The sequence below is a fragment of the Lolium rigidum genome, chromosome 3 (assembly GCF_022539505.1).
Source record: "Lolium rigidum isolate FL_2022 chromosome 3, APGP_CSIRO_Lrig_0.1, whole genome shotgun sequence".
Classification (NCBI taxonomy): Eukaryota; Viridiplantae; Streptophyta; class Magnoliopsida; order Poales; family Poaceae; genus Lolium; species Lolium rigidum.
In genome coordinates, this window is record NC_061510.1 from 280,489,428 (window position 1) to 280,496,539 (window position 7,112).

The following is a 7,112-nucleotide window of genomic DNA, read 5'->3' on the forward strand; positions in this document are numbered from 1 at the left end:
GCTCAAGTATTTTGGATGCATGAGAAGTATTCCCTCTCGATACAAGGTTTAGGCTAGCAAGGCTTATTTGAAACAAACACAAGGATGAACGGTACATCAAAACTCACATAAAAGACATATTGTAAACATTATAAGACTCTACACCGTCTTCCTTGTTGTTCAAACTCAATACTAGAAATTATCTAGACCTTAGAGAAACCAAATATGCAAACCAAATTTTAGCATGCTCTATGTATTTCTTCATTAATGGGTGCAAAGCATATGATGCAAGAGCTTAAACATGAGCACAACAATTGCCAAGTATCACATTACCCAAGACATTTATAGCAATTACTACATGTATCATTTTCCAATTCTAACCATATAACAATTTAACGAAGGAGAAACTTCGCCATGAATACTATGAGTAGAAATCAAGGACATATTTGTCCATATGCTACAGCGGAGCGTGTATCTCTCCCATAAAGTGAATGCTAGGATCCATTTTATTCAAACAAAACAAAAACAAAAACAAACCGACGCTCCAAGAAAAAGCACATAAGATGTGGCCGAATAAAAATATAGTTTCGGGGGAGGAACCCGATAATTTGTTGATGAAGAAGGGGATGCCTTGGGCATCCCCAAGCTTAGACGCTTGAGTCTTCTTGATATATGCAGGGGTGAACCACCGGGTGCATCCCCAAGCTTAGAGCTTTCACTCTTCTTGATCATGTTGCATCATACTCCTCTCTTGATCCTTGAAAACTTCCTCCACACCAAACTCGAAACAACTCATTAGAGGGTTAGTGCACAATATAAATTGACATATTCAGAGGTGACACAATCATTCTTAACACTTCTGGACATTGCATAATGCTACTGGACATTAATGGATCAAAGAAATTCATCCAACATAGCGAAAGAGGCAATGCGAAATAAAAGGCAGAATCTGTTAAAACAGAACAGTTCGTATTGACGAATTTTAAAATGGCACCAGACTTGCTCAAATGATAATGCTCAAATTGAATGAAAGTTGCGTACATATCTGAGGATCATGCACGTAAATTGGCATAATTTTCTGAGCTTCCTGCAGGGCAGTGGGCTCAGATTCGTGACAGCAAAGAAATCTGGAACTGCGCAGTAATCCAAATCTAGTACTTACTTTTCTATCAACGGCTTAACTTGGCACAACAAAACTCAAAACTAAGATAAGGAGAGGTTGCTACAGTAGTAAACAACTTCCAAGACACAAAATAGAAACAAAGTACTGTAGGTAAAAACATGGGTTGTCTCCCATAAGCGCTTTTCTTTAACGCCTTTCGGCTAGGCGCGAAAGTGTGTATCAAGTATTATCAAAGGGTGGTATTTCTACAGCGGGGTGTGGGCTCTTCTCAACCAGGCATATTATATTAGATACATAATTTTTAGCATCTCCCTTTTCATTAGTCTTAGGCGTGCTACTCTCATCAAACAAATTTTCAGGAACAAGCCAAGCATAATTATTTTCTAGTGCATCATTCATAGCTAGGAGCTTGCATGGTATTGGTGCTTTGATCTCCCCACCATCATCAATATTATTAGTGTATCTTATTCTATCCATATCCATCTTTTCAAGGAGACTAGCAAAATTAGTAGGAGAACCGAGCATATTAAATTTAGCAAAGACCTTTCTAGCTTCTCTTGCTAGACCACCAAATTCTCTAAGAAGGGTTTCTAAAACAAAATCTTTCTTTTCCCCTTCTTCCATATCACCAAGTGTGAAAAACATATGTTGGATTATAGGATTGAGATTAACAAATTTGGTTTCCAACAAGCGAACTAAATGCGCAGCAGCAATTTCATAAGTAGGCGCAAGGTCTACCAAGTGTCTATCTTCAAAATTTTCAATTGTACTAACATGGTTGAAGAATTCTTCTATGTTATTTCTCCCAACTATAGACCCACGTCCTACCGGTATGTTCTTTGTGGTAAAATTAAAAGGAAACATGATGAAATAAGTAAAGTAAATGCTAGTAACTAATTTTTTTGTGTTTTCAATATAGCAAACAAGATAGCAAATAAAGTAAAACTAGCAACTAATTTTTTTGTGTTTTGATATAATGCAGCAAACAAAGTAGTAAATAAAATAAAGCAAGACAAAAACAAAGTAAAGAGATTGAGAAGTGGAGACTCCCTTGCGGCGTGTCTTGATCTCCCCGACAACGGCGCCGGAAAATATGCTTGATGGCGTGTATTTCACACGTTCGTTGGGCAACCCCAAGAGGAAGGTATGATGAGCACGGCAGCAAGTTTTCCCTCGAAAAGAAACCAAGGTTTATCGAACCAGGAGGAGCCAAGAAGCACGTTGAAGGTTGATGGCGGCGGGATGTAGTGCGGCGCAACACCGGAGATTCCGGCGCCAACGTGGAACTTGCACAACACAACCAAAGTACTTTGCCCCAACGAAACAGATGAGGTTGTCAATCTCACCGGCTTGCTGTAACAAAGGATTAACCGTATTGTGTGGAAGATGATTGTTTGCAGAGAAAACGGTAAAAACAAGTATTGCGAGTAGATTGTATTTCGATAAAAGAGAATTGGACCGGGGTCCACAGTTCACTAGAGGTGTCTCTCCCATAAGACGAACAGCATGTTGGGTGAACAAATTACAGTTGGGCAATTGACAAATAAAGAGAGCATGACAATGCACATACATATCATGATGAGTATATTGAGATTTAATTGGGCATTACGACAAAGTACATAGACCGCCATCCAACTGCATCTATGCCTAAAAAGTCCACCTTCAGGTTATCGTCCGAACCCCCTCCAGTATTAAGTTGTAAACAACAGACAATTGCATTAAGTATGGTGCGTAATGTAACTAGTGACTACATCCTTGAACATAGCACTAATGTTTTATCCCTAGTGGCAACAGCACAACACAACCTTAGAACTTTCGTCACCTGTCCCGGTGTCAATGCGGGCATGAACCCACTATCGAGCATAAGTACTCCCTCTTGGAGTTAAAAGTAAAAACTTGGCCGAGCCTCTACTAGAAACGGAGAGCATGCAAGATCATAAACAACACATAAGCATAACTTTGATAATCAACATAACAAGTATTCTCTATTCATCGGATCCCAACAAACGCAACATATAGAATTACATATAGATGATCTTGATCATGATAGGCAGCTCACAAGATCCGACAATGATAGCACAATGGGAGAAGACAACCATCTAGCTACTGCTATGGACCCATAGTCCAGGGGTAGACTACTCACTCATCACTCCGGAGGCGACCATGGCGGTGTAGAGTCCTCCGGGAGATGATTCCCCTCTCCGGCGAGGGTGCCGGAGGCGATCTCCGAGGATCCCCCGAGATGGGATCGGCGGCGACGGCGTCTCGGTAATGTTTTCCGTATCGTGGCTCTCGGTGCTGGAAGTTTCGTCACGGAGGCTTTAAGTAGGCGGAAGGGCAAGTCGAGAGGGAGCACGGGGGGCCCCGGATGACGGGCGGCGCGGCCAAGGGGGGGCCGCGCCGCCCTAGGGTTTGGCTCCCCTGTGGCCCCACTTCGTTTCGTCTTCGGACTTCTGGAAGCTTCGTGAGAAAATAGGCCCCTGGGCTTTTATTTCGTCCAATTCCGAGAATATTTCTTTACTAGGATTTCCGAAACCAAAAACAACGAGAAACGAGCAAGCGGCACTTCGGCATCTTGTTAATAGGTTAGTTCCAGAAAATGCACGAATATGACATAAAGTGTGCATAAAACATGTAGATAACATCAATAATGTGGCATGGAACACAAGAAATTATCGATATGTTAGAGACGTATCACAAAGCATTAACACTCCGTGAAAACATGTGATCCTCATATCTAAGCCTTCCCCTCCAGTTGTCCCAATTTCTGTCACTTTGGGGCCTTTGGTTCCGGACATAGACATGTGCATACAACTTGTAGATACAATCTAAGCAATAAGTATAGAGCTTAAATCTAAGATCATGCCACTCGGGCCCTAGTGACAAGCATTAAACACAACAAGATTGCAGCAACAATAACTTCATAAACTTTGTAGATAGACAATCATAACGTAACAATCCATCGGATCCCGACAAACACAACACCGATTACATCAGATGAATCTCAATCATGTAAGGCAGCTCATGAGATCATTGTATTGAAGTAGATGGGAGAGATGATACCAACTAGCTACAGCTAGAACCCGTAGTCCATGGGGGAACTACTCACGGAGCATGATGGAGGCGGTGGCGTTGATGGAGATGGCTTCCGGGGGCACTTCTCCGTCCCGGCAGGGTGCCGGAACAGAGACTTCTGTCCCCCGAATTGGAGTTTCGCGATGGCGGCGGCGCCCCTGGAGTCTTTTACGGCGACTTCGACTTCTCTCCGTGCGTTTTTAGGTCGAAGGCAATAAGTAGTCCGAAAGAGGGCGTCGGGGGCCAGCCGAGGCCGCCACACACTAGGGCCGCGCGGGCCCCTCCTGGAAAAGCGCCGGCCTAGTGTGTGGGGCCCTCGTGCCCCCACCTGGCTTTCCCTTCTGGCTCGGTCAGTATTCTAGGAAAATAGGACCTTTCGCATAAATTCCGAGGATTTTCCTGAAAGTTGGATTTCTGCACAAAAACGAGACACCAGAACAGTTCTGCTGAAAACAGCGTTAGTCCGTGTTAGTTGCATCCAAAATACACAAATTAGAGGCAAAACAATAGCAAAAGTGTTCGGGAAAGTAGATACGTTTTGGACGTATCAACAAGCTTGTGCATAGCTGTTACAGCATAGACACATTCAAGAAAGCTTATGCATACAATTTGACTCCACTTAGATCCAGGGTTCATTGGGAAATTATGAATGCAACAACTATGCATCCTCCAATCTACACAAAGGTCATGGGAAGGCCCAAGAAGAACAGAAGGAAAACTCCAGAGGAGAAGGAGCAACATGGAGTCAAATCCATCACAAGAGCAGGTGTGACATGCACTGCTCTGTGTGTGGAAACCCCAACCATAATAAAAAAGGACATGCCAAGTGGGTATTGGATAACCTAAATGGAGCTACCAATGTGGAAGATGAGGATGTGGATGATCCTTCAGTTATGCAACACTTAATGCCTATCACTCCTGACCCTAGAAATGATCCAATGCATCAAATGAGAACACTGGTGCATCAAATGGGCCAAGAGGTAACTCCATGATCCATTACCAATTTTTCAATCTATGTTATTTGATTCAATGTTTCCCTGTACCAATGTGTCAATCAATGTTTCAACAGGCAGCAACTCACTTCCCTATACCAAGAGTGCAACAACCATTACCTGAAGAAAGTGCCTTTGTGGTGTACGCAAGAGAGGAACTACCACCTACAAGGCTAACCACTCGCAAGTGCAAGTGCAAGAGGAAGAGGAGGAGGAAGAGAAGCTGGAAGAGGCAGAGCTAATGCACAAGCAGATAGAGGAAGAGGAGGAGGAAGAGCAATTGCAAGAGGAAGAGGAGGAGGAAGAGCAAGTGCAAGGGGCAGAGGAAATGGAAGGAAAAGAAAAGAGCCAAGTATGTCAGAGGGGCAAGTACATCACAACCAACTGTGCCAACTGCATCAAATGCAAGAAGAAGAGGTTACAACACAGGTCCTGGATCAACCTACTACATGCTTTTTGGTGATGAGCAACCCAGAAATGAGTTGCCTGATTTGAATGAGGCATTCCCAAGTGACAATCCAGAAGAAATCCAAATTACTCAGACTGCACCTCAGTGATGAATTTGTTATGCTGTAACTGAATGCTGTTTCAGATGGTACAACTCAATAATGTTTTATGATCATATTTAAATTTGTAAACACTTGAATGCTATCACTACTACTCAAATGATGTTTGAACCCTACAATTTGTCTTCCTCTATTACTGATGTACTGAATAAATTGAAGCAAAGATTCATATTTATTCCATAAACATAGTTGGTTACAAGCATGGTTACCACCTACATTTCCCCATTCTACCTCACACTGATCATAGCAACAAGCACTAAGCAGACAGAGAACAAACACATCATTACACATTCCCTCCAATCCCTCCTTCTAAGCTCCTGCCTATGTTTCTTCAGCATTTTCTTGTTCTCTGCCTTCCTCATGTCTAGCTGTAGCTCCACCCCCTTTAGCTTCATCAGCAGCAATGAATTTTCCTCTTGCAGTTTCTTCTTCTGCTTGTGAGAACAAACATCAACCAAGTCAGTCCTGGCTTAACTGAATTTCAGTTAACACAACAATGAAATTTAACTCACCAGTGTAGACGGAGAAGATGATCCTCCTGCTGTCGATGACTCCATTGCCCAACCATCGCCATTCTTCCAGAAGTACTCACCTGTGATCGTCGCCCACGGATCTCCCTCCTTCCGGATGCGCATGTCTTCCTCCTTCGGTTCTGTCGGGGGTGGTGGTGGGGAGGCTGCCGCGGGCTGTCCACTGAGCCTCCATGACGCGAATCGCTCCTCCGGCCGACATTGCTTGGAATTGCGGCCGCCGGCCATTGGGCTACTGCCATGGCCGCCCTCTCCTCCTGCGATTCTGGGCATCGGTACAACGGCATGTAGCTTACAGTACGGCTTGTCGTACCTCCATTGCCTCCCTCCGCAACCCTTTCCTCTGTCGGCAGTAGTCGCCGCCGCTGGCCTTCCTCGCCACCGCATGTCGCGACCCTCCGCGACAGGGTAGGGCCGGAGGCGGTGCGGGGCCACGGGCCTGCCCTCCCACCGCGGCCCTCCGCGACGGGCAAGCCTTGGCGGCGGCGTCCGAGCCCGTCGCTGTCCCATGCTCACTGCCCTTGGTCCGCCATGCATCGGTCGCCGCCGGCTAGGGTTTCGCTTGCGGTCGCCGCCGCAGAGAGGAGAGGAGAGGAGAGGGGAAAGAGACGAGCGGAGAGGAGAGGAGACGGGGAAAGCTTCTGGTCGCGCGTGAATTCTCGCTTTCTACACGAACTTTTTTGCAAAAACGCTTCGACGGTTGACCAGGGATGCGTGGCAGCTCCAGACACCACTTGTACCAACGGTGCACATCCAGGACAAGTTCTTGTACCACCTGAACACACTTTGGAAGTTTTTGTATGAAAATGCATATAGGGTGCAAGTTGTTGTACTTGTGGTGCAATTA